Source organism: Crocuta crocuta, unplaced genomic scaffold (genome assembly GCF_008692635.1).
Source record: "Crocuta crocuta isolate KB4526 unplaced genomic scaffold, BGI_CrCroc_1.0 scaffold55, whole genome shotgun sequence".
Classification (NCBI taxonomy): Eukaryota; Metazoa; Chordata; class Mammalia; order Carnivora; family Hyaenidae; genus Crocuta; species Crocuta crocuta.
The window spans coordinates 4476730-4484311 of record NW_027530512.1 but is presented as its reverse complement, the minus strand read 5'-3'; the positions used below and the strand labels follow the sequence as shown (position 1 = coordinate 4484311).

Genomic DNA, 7582 nt, shown 5'->3' with positions numbered 1-7582 from the left:
GATGAGAAACAGCCCATTTATACAACCTCAAAGTATCTCCTTGTAAAATACTTCTTGATTTCAAAGAGAAAAATAGTCGTTTGAGAGTGGAGAGGCTTGGCACACCACACCTGAATCAGGTGATAAGAATTAACATCACAAGGGAAAAATGGGACAAATCTATATCCTGTATCTCCTGACGTGATGCGCTAAGTACATACTATCACCTCTGGTGTTCCTGCCAAACGCGTACGACCTGAATCTCATTGTGAGGAAGCATCTGACACTCTCCCAAAGAGGCTCGGTCTATTCAATCAATGGCTTAGATGCTTCAAAATGTCAATGTCACGAATGACAAAGACTGAGGAACTGAAGGAACCTAAAGAGACATGATAATGTGTAATCTTGGATTGGCTTCTGGATCAAAAAAAAAATGTTCTCTTCTGCTATAGCAGAACATGGTTAGAAAAACCGATAACATTTGAAAAAGATATGTAGTTTAGATAATAGTATTACATCAATATTCTTTTCCTGATTTTGATAATGTATTGAGGTTAGGGAAGAAAATTTCTTTCTTTCTTTCTTTCTTTTGGAAATGCATGCTCAAACATTTAGGGATAAAGGGGCATCATATGTGCAAGTTATTTGCAACTAGTTCAGAAGCATATAAAGAGAGAAAATGATAAGCAAATGAGATGAAGAGTATACAGTATTCTTTGCACTTTTTAATTTTTCTGTAAAAAAAATTCTTTGGGCTTTTCCGTAGCCTGAAATGAATTCAAAATAAAGTTTAAAAAAATAGTCCCATCTGCATACTCAAAGTCCTTTTGAGTGAATTTCCTTCCCACTCATTTCTTTCCCTCACTCTGACGCTACACCTTAGTATTTAGGTCCTCACAGCTCTCTGCATTAAGCAGGAGAATCCAACCTTAACGTGGGAGTGGGAGTGTGAGGCGGGGGTGTGTGTGTGTGAGAGAGAAAAGACAGAGCTACCCCCTCAGAGTGTCACAAAAGGCCAAACAGAAAGCCCGGATAACGGATTTGTCACAATGCCCAAATCAGACCAGTGAATGAAGTCAAAGCCCCCTTTCAGGTTTCTGAGGGAAGGGAGGGCATGTTCTCAGCAGGATGTACCGACCAGCGCAGTGAGGCCAGAGAGCCAACACTGTAAGAAAGCCCAGGACTGAGTTCATGTTCTTTCTCAATCCCTCCCTCCCTTGATCTCTCTCTCTGTCTGTCTCTGTCTCTGTCTCTGTCTGTCTCTCACATACACACCCCTTTCCTCTTTTTTCCTAGACTTTTTCCAGACCTGCTGGCACCTGGTGAAATGGCCTTTTCTAGCAGAGACAGAACATTTCTTCCTCTGGAGCCACAGATGAAACTCGGTGTGTGGAAACCTGCTAACTTCAGATTCAGAAGGTGGTGAGGTGGGGTGGGGGAGGGACAGGAGGCCAGGGTCCCATTCTCCTACATTTGGTCTGGTCCAAAGAGCCTTGTACCAGGTGTGCGGACCTGGTATACAAGCCCCAAAGTGCTTACCCCCATTGCCTACACAATGGTTACGATGTGCAAAGATTCCAGAGAACGATCTGCCATATGTCACATTAAAATTCACTCCCCTACTTTCTCTAATAGCCGTTTACTTTAATTCACTCATCTCAATATCATGAGCTGCAATGAAGCAGAAAGTGGTTCTATTTATAAATGATCCTGATCGAATAAAGTAATATCTTGATTCCTTCCCAATGGTCTAGAGACTATATAACAAGAGAAGCCTAAGGGACTGTGGTGGGGGGTGGAATCCTCCTTTCCCGGGGAAGCAGGCCTCTGTCCCAACTCCCAGCATTTAGAGCACTGCCTTACAGTTGGAGGGAGATATAGGGAAAAATGGAGTCATTTTTGGTTCTGAAAAGATATTTGTCTCAATTCACCAGCACCAGCCACATATATGTTGTACAAATCAAATAGGCACAAGGCTTCAGGCTGGACTGTGAAAAAGAAACTAAATATTAAAGAGCTGGCCAGCCCTCNCCCCTGCCCTTTTTAAAGTTTATTTATTTATTTATTTATTTATTTAGTTAGTTAGTTATTTAGAGAGGCAGAGAGACAGAGAGCAAGCAGGGAAGGAGCAGAGAGGTAGACAGTGAATCCCAAGCAGGCTCTGTGCTGTCAGCGAAGAGTCCTACATGGGACTTGAACTCACAAACCATGAAACTGTGACCGGAGCAGAGATCAAGAGTATGAGTTTAATCCACTGAGCCACCCAGATGCCCCAAGTGTAAGCCCCAGTCTGTACATTTCTGCAGAGTAGACCTCCACGGCTTGGCCCAAGGTTGTGTATGGATTACAATAGAAGATCCAACTTCCTGTCCATCTTGTGGCCCATTTGCCTACATACTATCCCACAGATAGCTTCATTTCAGAGATACTGTATCCCAAGTGGCAGCATCTTTTTTTTTTTATTTTATCAGTCCAGTGGGAATCAGGCAACGAATGACTTGATATTACGTGTGGGCCAGCCCAGCACTTGGACAAGCCTGTAAGAAACTGTAGAATCAATAAGCAGATGGGAGTAGGTGTGACCAACAAACTCCCTGTAGCATCACAGTAATTGTGAGGGGCAGTCACGGTCTTCCCCTGAGTGAGTGGCTGATTCACACAGACCTCTAGAGCCCAATGACATGCGAGAGACTTTAGTTATTTCAAGGCCCCATGTGAAAAGAAATGATGAACTCTTACGTGGTAAATTCACTATTTTCCTGAGGCAACCTACATCTTCTTTTCTTTTCCCAGTCTGAGGAAGCATATCAACACTTACAGAACCAGTATTTGTAATTTCAGCGCAAAGGATCTCACAAAGATCTCAAACCCATATAATGCAGGCTTGGGAAAGAATCACTGCACTTAAGGAGAGAGGAATCTGCAAAAGGAGAAGCAGGTGCCTTGCTGGAGGCCAGGAGTAAGTAAACTCAGCAGCAGAGGGAGGAGTGGGACTGAAAAACCCTTCTCCAGCCCTGTGCCTGGGGGCCGTGGGGCAGGATCCGAGTCACTATTGTCTCCTGGATGTGAGCTCTGCCAAAGGCTCCATTTCGCACAAGCCACCTGGTAATGGTCTCTTTTGGTTTATTGCTCAGAACTGGAGGAAACTCTCCCAACTGGACGAGTCCACACTTGGGTCTTAGTGATTCACAGCGCCATAGTGTTCTGTTTCTTAATTATGCGAGGGCCTTGTAACCCTTTTGTCTTCATCGGATTTACTGTAGTAGATTAAGATGGATGCAAATTCTTTGCCTTACCTCCCATCAAGAGGCAGAGTCTATTTCCTTTTTCTTTGAATCTAGACTGACCCTGAGACGGGCTTTGACATATAGAATGCACTGGAGGTGACATTGTGTATCTTCTAAGGCCGGGCCTTAAGGACATCAGTAGCTTCAAATTTTGTCCTACGTGGAAACGGTTGCCATGTAAGAAGCTGGCTACCCTGAGACTTCCATGGGGCGAGGAAGCTCAAGCTAACCATGTGGAGAGAGAGAGGGGCCATGTGGAGAAGTGCTGAGGTGCCAGACATATGAATGTTCTGCTTAGACCTACTGCCCAGCCACCATGTAAACGAAGCCAAGTGCATGACTCCAGAAAACAGCATACAGAACAGAATAACCACCCAATACAGCCCTGTTTGCTGACCCACAGAATCACAGGCAAATATGATGATTGATTTAAGCCAGTAAGTTGTGGGGTGATTTATTATCTAGTTATTTAACTGAAACATTCATAATCAAAGCTAATGGAATTAGTGACCCATCTACCACCACCACATAGAAACAACAGAACCCATATGGATAAAGCTTCTTTATGTCATTTAAATGGCAAAATCTCCACTGAGCTGGGAGAAGAGCCCAGAAAAACTCCAGGATTGCAGCTGTGGTCTACATGATGTCAGACAGAAATACTATTTTTCTGAGAGCGGTTTTTCTCTCTCATAGTCCCTTTTCTGTACTGTGCTCTCTATTTCCTACCCGAACATTCTGGCCATTATGCTATTCTACCGTAACCCTGTTATCCAGTGGTGTGCTTTCTTTACCTTGACATGACCCCAGAGAACCCCATAATGATATCTGTAAACAATCTAGCTGTCCAGCAATAAGGGATTGGGTAAATATAATCTATGGCACATCCATATAATTTTTAAAAACCCTTGAATTTAATAAAGCTGATACGATAGAAGTGTGTCATAGGCATAGAGAGGTATTTTCAATATATGTTATAAAACAGTATAATCCCACTTAAAAATCTTGTATACAGTATTCATTCATACATGCCTAGAAAAGGATATGAGGGTTTGCAGCAAGACAGAGCAGGATATGGGGACTCAATCCTTTTATTTGAGTTTCCTGAAATAAGTATGTATATACCTTTCATAATACAATAAAACAGTACAAGAAGTATTACTTAGGAGGTAGAAGTGATGATGGAATGGCAGGAAGTCGGCCTGGCCTCTGAGGGCAGTGGAATTGGGCTGAAATGATGTTGTGACTTAGATCGAAATACCTGTGGTTTCTTGGGTCCCCCACTCGGTATTTGCCCTCCTGTGCGTAGAACCTGCTTCAGCCTGCCAACAATATGACCTCTATTAATAGCAGCTGAAGTCTGGGCTCAAGCAGATTCTTAAGTGGGATAGTCAGAATCATGGGTTATTGAGTGGCCTTGTCAGAACTTCATCAGCAAATGGTATTTATTAAACACTGTCTTGCTTTAATGAGTCAGGAAATAGGGCCCTCTTTCCCCTTATCACTCACAGTTGTGTTTCTCAGCAAGAGTAGGTCTCTCTTCCCAAAATGGCCCAGGACTTCATTTCCCTGAAGCCATATTACTTAGGCAAAATTTTCCAGGGAAGGGAAGTGTTGATTCAACCACAGAGCACCAAGCAAATGTGAAATGTGTGGTTGTTCTCTGGGACTTTTTGTCTGGCTCTCACTTCTCTTTCCTACATCCTGCCAGAACACAGAGTAGCCAAATCTGTGTGCCTGTGTGCTGTGGACATCTGTTGTCCGATAGCCCCTTCTTTCTCCCTTCTTTTTGTTTTTTTTTTTTGTTTTTGTTTTTGTTTTCTGTTTTGTTTTGTTTTGAGAGAGAGAAGGAGAGAGAGAGAAAGGGAGAGAGAGAATCTCAAGGAGTCTCCACGCTCAGCGCAGAGCCCAAATGTGGGCTCAATCTCAAGACCGCGAGATCATGACCTGAGCTGACATCAAGAGTCGGATGCTTATAGGGTGCCTGGGTGGCTCAAGTCAGTTCAGCTTCTGACTTTGGCTCAGGTCATGACCTTGCAGTTCCTGGGTTTGAGTTCCGCATGGGGCTCGCTGCTGTCAGCCTGTCAATGCAGAGCTCGCTTTGGATCCTCTGTCCCCCTCTCTCTGCCCCTCCCCTGCTCACACTCTCAAAAAATAAACAAAAGCATTAAAAAAGAAAAGAGTCGGATGCTTAACTGAGCCACCCAGGAGCCCCTAGATCTAGATTTTTCCTTTCAGTCATATCTCTCCCCTCCTGACTGTGGGGCTGTGTTCTCTACAACTCTGTGAAGACACAGTCCCTGCAGGAATCCTGCCTTCTCAAGCTGGCTCCGCCGGGCGGGCCTGGGCAGCACCAAACCCCACAGACATTTCCAAACGACTCGTGAAACTTCCTGGCTTCCAATTTTCTGGCTCCTGCTGGTGCTCAGAAGACCAGCGTGAAACCGTAGGAGGAACAAGGGAAGGATCGACCAGCAGGAGTGAGGCCCTGCAGCCCGAAAACCCTCAGAAGGCTTCTCTCTGTGTCCTTCCCTACCCCACCCCTGCTGGCTCCATCTCCATCCTGCCGGGAAGGGAATATAGCTCATTATCTATTTATTTTATAAAGTGCTGCCCTTGGTGTTCAAATCACCTCAGGGCACAGGGCACACAATTTTAAAAACAATTAAAAGAGATAAAACAGAGGATTGGCAATGACTGGTACCTTTTAAAAATCGGCAATAACATGCCAGTTTGAGGCTCCCTGGCTCACCCCGGGCTCTGCGGATCCCTTGCGGGGGCTCCGGAAATGGGAGGGGCTGGGAGCGATTTCTGCACAACCTCCATCTGAGCTGTTTGCTCACAGAGCCAGGACGCTCCAGTCACCTTCCTTCAGACTCTCCCGTCAGAGTTTTTATGACTCAGCTCAGGCCCGCATCAACTTGCTTGTTTTCTTCCTGTGCCTGCTGTGGGCGCTTGCCGGAGGCCTGCGGCGCCCGGCGAGGGACAGAGCGGCGGGCCTGCTCTCTGTGCGCGCCATGGGGGCCACCTTAGCGGCTGGCTTGTCACTGCCTGGCCCTAGCCAATAGTTGATGACCAAACCGTGATATTGATAATGACAATATTAATAACTGATAATAGCTGAGCTTGACTGGGGCTTCTGTTGTCTGAAGAGAGTTACATTGGTTTCCTCGCTGAGGTTTCTCAAGTGTTGAAAGACATTATTTAGAACTACAGCAGAGAAGGGACACCTGGGTGGCTCAGGCAATTAAGAAGCTGACTTTGCTCAGGTTATGATCTGGCTGTTCATGGGTTTGAGCCCCCCGTTGGGCTCTGTGCTGACAGCTCAGAGCCTGGAGCCTGCTTTGGGTTCTGTGTTTCCCTCTCTTTTCTGCCCCTCTCCTGCTCGCATTCTCTCTCTCTCTCAAAAAATAAATAAACATTAAAAAAAAAATTTTTTTTTTAAAGAACTACAGGGGAGAAAACAGGCTGACACAACCACATTACCGAGTTGGAAGAGAACTTGGGAACAAGAAAACTCCACGTTGAAGTCATCTGACCACAAGAAACAGAACTGCTGCTCATTATAGGCTGGTTTGCCTAAAGAATGAGCAATGAGCCCAGACCTGGAAGATCTGAACAATGATTCCCAGCTTCTTCACTACGGGCATGGCCTTGGGCAAGTCACTTCACATCTCTGGACTTTGGTTTCCACAGTAAAGCAAAGAGATGGGCCTAGATTATCCCCTTTAAACACTACATTATAGGTTTCTGGTGCTCAGGACTCAAATAATCATTGGCAGAAATTCATTGACCACCTTCTCTCTGCCAGCTACCTGTAGGGATCTCTCTGGACAAGAAACATTTTCCAGTTTCTCAGTATTTCACAGGTTTTTCTTCTGGGGGCCATAGCCCAGCTACCTAGTCAGGGCTGGTGGGTGGTGATGGCAGCAGAGGTGGTATGGGGGTGGGGTGGAGAGAAGCATCTTTTTTTTTTTTATGTTTTTATTTATTTCTAGGAGAGAGAGGGAGAGAGACAGCGTGAGCAGGGGAGGGTCAGAGAGAGAGGGAGTCACAGAGTGAAACAGGCTCCAGGCTCTGAGCTGGCAGTCAGCACAGAGCCTGACGCGGGGCTCGAACCCACGAACTGCGAGATCATGACCTAAGCGAAAGTCGGACACTTAACCGACTAAGCCACCCAGGCGCCCCCCCCTTTTTTTTAATGTTGAGAGAAGCATCTTTTGAATCAATTACCTATTTACTGATCACCTACCTTCCCTGACCTCCAAGGTGGTAGTTGCCCCCAATGGCTGTTCCATTTGATCTCCATGCAAACA

General features: G+C 45.5%; 1 long non-coding RNA gene across 1 annotated transcript; it reads left to right on the top strand.

Annotated features, from left to right (window-relative positions):
* The first annotated feature begins 1085 nt into the window (after positions 1-1085).
* Positions 1086-7026, top strand: LOC144233983 (uncharacterized). Its single transcript, XR_013335824.1, has 4 exons — positions 1086-1146; positions 1276-1364; positions 2773-2938; positions 6714-7026. It is a non-coding gene; the product is annotated as an uncharacterized LOC144233983 (long non-coding RNA).
* Positions 7027-7582: the final 556 nt, after the last annotated feature.